The sequence below is a fragment of the Aquila chrysaetos genome, chromosome 7 (assembly GCF_900496995.4).
Source record: "Aquila chrysaetos chrysaetos chromosome 7, bAquChr1.4, whole genome shotgun sequence".
Taxonomy (NCBI): Eukaryota; Metazoa; Chordata; class Aves; order Accipitriformes; family Accipitridae; genus Aquila; species Aquila chrysaetos.
Window position 1 is genome coordinate 37,552,433 of NC_044010.1, and position 7,783 is coordinate 37,560,215.

Consider the following 7,783-nt stretch of genomic DNA (forward strand, 5'->3'; position numbering starts at 1 on the left):
CAAAAAGCTTTCTAAAAGTAGGTCAGAGAAATTTGTCATGCCCTCTCACTGTCTATCAGGTAAAACAGCGTTGGAAACCTGTAGAAAGCATCCAAAAGGAAATAAAGGCTGTTCTTCTCTGCAAATTATGTACTGGATGCAGTCAGCTGAAGCCATGTGGACAGCTTCATCTCGCTTCTAGATTAATGACTACTTCACTGAATACCTAAAACCCTCAACACCCCTCCTGAGAAGCAAATTTACTGCAGGGGTTTAGGAGATGAACAACGCTTTCTGCCAGCCCTTCTCTCCCTGTGCAGTGACCCCCGGCACTTTGCAATTGGACCCGGCCCGAAGTACCACCAGGTAGAAATCAGTCACGCAGACACCTTTCCCCATCTCTGTCAGGTAGATGAACTGAGAAGGACAGAAAAGCTCATTCCTAAGGTGCCATTTCTTCTTTTCTTGAAAGTCCTTGACTGGAAGTTACCGTGTAGATTCAGCACACTTTCTAGTGTGACCCAAGGAATCACATTCTTGTATTGAGTCAATAACGTTAATTACCTGTTTTCCTTTTTGCAAACCCAAATAGAAAATCTGAGATCCTGACATCATGCTCATTCTTAAGACTGACTTAGAATGAAGTTGCAAATTACTCAAATTTAGATAATAAATTATTAGAAATTGGCCAAAGCAATGAATTAGCATATTTTGTAATTAAGAACTGGGAATAAATTCGTTAAAGTAAAATCATGAGAATTGTTAGCAATTTTTATTGACCTCTGGCATAACTATATTATCTCAGCAGTATTTATGATAATCACTATTGCTTTTCTGGTGATATCAAAATATGCTTTAGAATACTGTTGGTTACTTCTGCTTCATGCAGCTTAGTAACATGTTAAGGTTTTTGACTGCTCCAGAGAAAAAATGTCTTAATCTGGCTCTAGATTAAAAAAAACCCCAAACCTAAATTAATCTCTGCTCAAGGCAAGTCTCACAATGTGCTTCCAGTAAAAGAACAAAAACCTGACTGTACCCTGTGATGATATCCATCAACACCACCTTACGCAGTTTCTCAGAGCCCTGTTTAGCCATAGTCACTGCCAACTTCAAAAAAATAGTCCCAGAAAGCAAATAGAAGTGCCTGGTTATGCATACCTTCTTCATTAATAACTAGGTGTGCAGCCCTGCTGCGTTCAACTGTACACAGCAAGCAATATGAGTCTGCTGGGCCTCCCTGCGTTGTATACGATACAAGCAGAGCAGAGCAATCCAAGTTCCATATGTAGTGTCAGGGCAACAGAGACGAAGGGCAGGAAAACCGTTCTCAAATGTGAGCTGCTTGCTGCTTGCCTCAGTGGCGCTGATTTACCTAGAGCCAAAATGCCAAGCACAGATGTAAGTATAATTTACAGCAGTGGGAGGTAGCTGTATTTATATTCTGCTTGTGCCCGTGGCACACACTGCAGGTACAGTGCAGCACTTGTAGTGCCAGTGCAGGTGCCTGGTCAGGGTGGCAAAGTCCTTGTTGTCACCGTATGACCAGACCATGAAGCTGCGCATCCATCTATAGAGTTGGAAATGAGTGAAGCAGCAGGCAGCTTTGCAGGTACCTCGTGCTCCTGAGTCATTACAAAAATGCATTGCCTGTTGTCTCTTTTCTTGATGAGTCGTTTAAGAGATAGGGCAATTGGTGCAATTTTCTGAATAGTTTTGGGTATTTCCTGAGGAACCATAAAGGTGTATTTCATTCTTGTGAGCAGTGTTATGAGATACAGGCATCATTATGAGTTCAATCTTCAGCTTAGAGCAGTGAGTACTGAGGGAAAGCCACACAAGGGAGTGTATGTTTACTTTTTGTTCACAGCAGGAGAGGAAAAGTCACCCGATGTTAGTCTGGACAGGCGTGGGCATGGCTCCATCAGCAGCATCCACTGGGGCTACTCCTCACGGTGAAACCCTCTGCCCACCAGCCTGGGCAGCCAGTGCCAGGGGAGGCAGCAGGGACAGGGGTCTGCACCATCAGTCCGCGGTGACACGACGCCTACGCCAGGGTTTGGAAGTGGAGGCATCTGGCCAGGAGGATTGATTCACAGCACCTTCGCTCGTGTGTTTGCAATGCATTAAAAAGGCACTGGAAGAAAGACGGTGCCTCCAAAGACTGATTTCTGTCCCTCTGAGGAAGGCTGTCAATCCTCCACAGGTTGCAGAGTCTGAGGATGACAGCGCAGGCTGAAGTGCCCAATGCAAGCACCATTAGCAAGCAGTCTGACTATGGATCTCACTTCATGTTTTTCTATACCCTAATTTCCCTTTCTGGACTTTTTCTCTTGTCTACATGACGGAGCCACCTGAGACCAGTTCCTGCGGCTTTGCCAGCCTCTAGTAATCTGGGGTGCACACAGTGGAGCCGCTTGCCTTACCTAGTGCAATGCCTCAGCGTAAAGACTATTTCTGTGTATCAACTGTACAATGCTTAAGTAAGCATGTATCTTATTTGGTGCTCTTTGGATTTTGCCTTTTGGCAGGTTTTAGTTTTACTGTCTGCAATGTCATAGAGCTATTAAAAGGAGCCTACAGCAATAAATAAACAATTTAGTGTGTTTGCTTTTTAGTGTGAAAGTACACTTTCTGAACTGTGGGGAACCTCCTGTATGTGAGGTTTTATATTTGCCTGAACTTTTTACCTGCCGGACATTTTGTGTTCACAGGTGTTGAAGGTTACACAGTGGTGAATCACTGAGTCTTTTGAAAGGAGAATTTTACCTCCTCTGCAATTTGACAGGCTTTCAAATATATTTCTAAGGAGATAATACCCAGTTATAATTTTTCTCCTGAGAAAACACTTACATGATGAGGGCATGACTATTGACAGGAGATTCCTGGAAAGAAAAGGAATAAACAAAATTACAATAAAGTATTAGGTCTACAATTCTGGTGTATTTATGGGCTAGGACACGGGTATTAGAGTGAGCGACTCCCAGAACACTTTGTTATATGTTTTTCTGTGCCTATTTGAACTACAACCTTGTGAAAGAGCTATGCTTGTTTTCATTTCAATAGCTACCCTTTTCTACTTCATGCTTGCCATCTCCTCAGACTCTTGTTTGTCTGAGGTGTGCTGATCACATTCAGATCCCTTGGTGACTAATCTGATTGGAAATAATCCCATTTATTAAATATTCTTCTATCAGGACTATGCTAGATCTTTTTTCTTATTTTCCACAGAAGAAAAACATCTGTTTATGTATTATGCTGTGTAATTCAGATACTTACGGAGTAAAACATATTGATTATCTGTATGTGGGTTGGTTTTTTTCCTATACTGTTCCATGCTATGCAATAAAGTAGAAAATCCTTCTTGATACAAAAGCTTTGGTTATCCTGCCTGCTGCAGTTAGCGGTCAGTGCACATGCGGAGCTGACAGGTTAATACTGTCCGAGAACAAATGGCCATTTGGGTGGAGCAGCCCCGACCTGGTGGTTTGGGAAACACATTGCAGCGATCATCATTGCCAGGGAAGAGGAGGGGGCATTCTGGCCATCCAGAATGCCTACAAAGGGAGACTCGAGCAGAGGAGCAGCTTCCAGGTGCAAGGATTGATGCGGTCTTCCTTCTTGCTTTGCCCTCCATCCATCGCCCCGGGCAGGGTACGGTGTTTCTGGTCCTCCTGGCTGCACGGCTGGGCAGCAGAACTGCTTGCTCCCAGTCAAGTGGCTGCAGACTTGGACCCGTTCAGTGACAGACCTCGTGGAACCGCCGCGGCGTGGGGGTGACAATCTGGTTGCCCGTGTGTCTAGAGAACTGGAGAAGAAGTTGGATCTCCTGCTTGCATGTCTTCTGCTTAAGCACCCAGGTGGACCAGTTTCAAGCCTCCTGTATGTGAAAAGATGTTACCCATTTATTTCCAGGACACCCATAACCGAAAGCATCCCTTATTGTCAGGCCAAATAAGGAGAGAGTGACTCTGAGTACAATTCATCTCTCCTGATTTCATCCAACGAGAAGACATCTAAGTTGTCTGTACAGTTCAGAAAGAGGGGTGTATTTCACAATTTATCCCGTCTAAATTGTATTTACAGGTAAATGTATGACATCGGTAGGCAATATAAATATGTTCTTGCAAGGAAAATAAAGATCCTTCAGAAAAAGAAAAACTTTCCTTCCAGCATCAACTAGAACTGGAAAGGAAATGACATGGACCAGATGAGTCCCTGCACAGCATGTAGGGATGCTGCCTCCAGGTTCACTGTCACTTTGGGCATGTACAGTGATGAGATGCACGAGCTCAAGAGACAGCATCAGGGCTCCTGCTTATATTTTTGCGCACTTCAATGCTTCTTTGGCATGGTTGAGACTGGAAAGGGAAGTGCTGAGATCCCAAGAGAAATATTTCCCGTTCTACCATCCCCAAGGCAGATGTGCTGACTTTATTCTGCTCCCTCTGGGAAATTTCTTATTGAGCCCATCACCAAGTTTGTCTAAATAAAAAAAGATAGACTGGTTTTTAGTTTGAGATATGCGGACATCTCAGGCAACTATCCAGCTTTCATACTTCTAGTTTTACCTGCATTTTGATAGTTGCCAGCCATCAACCTGCTAATACTGCAGCACGAAATCTGTCAGACAAGAGTATGTCTAGCAAACATTTGGTAGTGATGACTGTAGCCAAAATCTCATTCTTGTTCCCCGTTCCTTGTAACAGAGGAATCGTGTGCATATAAAAATTTTATTCATGCATACATGCGTACATACATAAGCATGCAAAATCCTTAAGGTTCAAGCACACATTAGCCTCTGCTCAGCACTAGTCTGAAGGAATTTAGAATAAATAAAGTCCGTGGGCTAAGATTACTTCCACAGTCCATTACACCAGAAGCTGACAAAGCCTTTAAAAATGAAAATGCTAATGCAGAAAAGGAAAAGCCTATTATAAATAAAACAATGCATTAACAAACAGAATATTTAGGTAGTTGACAAATGTGTTTTCTGGCTATCTAGCAGAAATCCATTCCAGAAGGCAGCAGGTATTTTTAGGCACCTGTAAAAGAAAAAAAAAGAGTGAGGACGCTTTTCTCTTTGTTAGGATTGCTGCTGTGGTGGGATGAATGTAGAAAACATCAAAATCTTGGAGTACCTGTTAAACATTTTATTAACTGATAATTTCGTTTCCTAAAAGTAATTGATTTCTGAATTTTTGTTAGCAGCTGCTGAACTTTTTTTAGTACAGAAAATGTAGTAGTTAGCTAAGTCAGCATCATCTTTTCCTTCCAGAGGCTTAGCAGCTCCAAGCAACGGGTTTGGTCCCACTGTGTGCTGGGGAGGAGGAAGGGGGTGACTGTCAGAGACACCCTGCATCCTCTCATACCTCATTCTCGTCATGCTCTGGAAGTGTTATTGGGAGCATTTTTTAAGCCCAACAGCCCATGGATGTGACGTACTCCTTGCCCAACTTTTCCAGCCCATCTGACAATTTGTAAGCTGTGAGAAATGAGCTCTCCGTGGCTAAGCAGTCCCTCTCCCACCACCCATGGAGGCAAGGCTGAAGCCATCTATTGATGTATAAAGCCTGATGACAAGAGATGTAGGCAGGTGACAGAAGGGAACCACATGGGCAGTGGTTGCCCCCAAATCATGGGGTACACATGGTCTTATTCTCACAAAGTTTCCAGGATTGTGGGTGGCATACATCCAAGCACCATCAGGCAGGCCATGCTGAATCAAAAAAATGGGCTTAAAACTGTTGAGATTTAGAAAAAAGGAAAATCTCAGGAAGAAAAGAGATATTTCTACTATTTCTTTTGCATTGTTAGCTTATACCACAGTTATAGCTGCAGCTTCTTCTCTGCAGCTATAGACAGCAGAAGCTCGCTGCTTTAAAAACAGCACAGTCCAAGATTTTCATATAATCATAAGAATCTGGAATCCAAAGCTTTAAAGACGAAGTCTCATAACCACAAGATTTTTGGTGGAGTCAGAAGAATTGGCAGTATTTGTTTTGCAACTCAGTTGTATGGAGATTCCAACAGTTGTAGTAACTTTGAGAAAACACCCAAACTTTTGGCATGGCTCTTAGAAGAGAAATCCTGACCTTCCAAGGATTGTTTTCTTTATTCCTGTTTCTCTACAGTCAGGCCTAAGGCAGCTGGGCATTTCCATGCATACAGCATTTCCAGTAGTGCAATTATGATTTCTGTCCAAGCATAATGATTTTTATAAAAATGTATGGCACCCTCAGGAGCAAGCTTCTGGAGGCAAGATATTTTATGACAATTAGAAACACAGATCTCTTTCCACACTTATCTGCAGTGCTTATACCAATATTCGGCTGTAATAAATGCTTTCCTTTCTTTCCAGACCAAAACACAGGCTGGATGACATATGAAATATTTATACAATATTTGCAAATACATTATGCAAAATCCACTTAATGCACGGTGTTGGCACTATAAGACAGGCAGTGTAAACCAGGTGTTGCATTCTAGGCAGGGACAGACACAGCTGGCACAACAAACAGCAGGTTATCTCCCAGGGACCACAGCAAGAGCAGGCTCCCAGGCTGCCCAGACACTGAATACATCGCTGTGTCCACTTATCTCCTTGTCCCTTATCTGCTCCTCGCACAGCGCTGGTGGACAGAAGCCTGCCTGTGCCACCACTGCCAGGTTCCACACTCCTCTCCCCCAGGGCACTGTGATGGGGGCCAAGACTTGACGTGTTCCTGGTCAGAGGCCATGGGGACACGATAGAGGACACGCTCGCCTACACTGATATTACCCCCGGAATTGCTGTCGCCATGGATTGGACCCCACTTTGCCACGGGAGTCACCTTCCCAAGCCTCATGAGCTCTGCACAGACCCGAGGAGGAAAGTCCCAGAGCCACCAGGATCCCTCCCTCAGGGTGCTCCAGCCTTCAGGACAGGGACGGTGGCCCAGGCGTAGGAGAAGCGCTGCTGAGGAAAGTGAGCCAGAGGTGGGGTTTCACATCTGTTTCTGTTTAAATTCGTCGAACGCTAAGAGCCACAGAAGTGGAACAAGATTTCTGAGGCCGCTGATCTCACTGGCGACAGAGCATATTGCTGGTCTTTGGCATAACTTGTTAATTGCAACAATGATGTTCATCTCCTTTGCTTCAGTGGCATTTAACTGAGACATTCAGAAAAAATGGCAATGAGCAGGAATGTGACAGGCTTCGTATTTTTAAACATACTGGAAAGGGTGGTCTTTACAAAGATTTAGCCAGCATCCTGATGTGTCCCAAGGGAGTTTACAACCTCAGTTGTATCTGATGAGAGAAAGACAACAGGGTATGTACTTGTGTGACAGCCACTGTCGCAGCTGAGACACCAGTGGCTTATATGTAGATATTCAGAGATAAAACCTTAAGCTGGCTAAGCTTAACCTAAAGAATTAACATCAGGGGCTATAGGTGCTCCTTGTAACAGACCTTGAATAGTGAATTACAGATATCTCACAGGCTAAGAAAAATAACATTCCGGTCGTCCAATATAACTGGCTTGAATCCGTTCTCTTGCTTCCAGAACACGAATAAAAATCTCGCTGATAAACCCTTGACACTAATTAACAGTAAGGAAGATATCTAAGCCAAAACAGTGACAGTACCTGCACCTCAGCAGCCTCCCCTTCCTGCCCTGCCACTTGCTCTTCCCAGAGACACCTGCAACATGCTCCCAGTGACTCCTCTGGTACCAGTGCCTTTGGATATCTCTCCTTCCCTCTTCCCCTCCCCTCCTCACACACCTTTTGTCAGACTGATTTGGGGGGGCTTTTTCTGATTG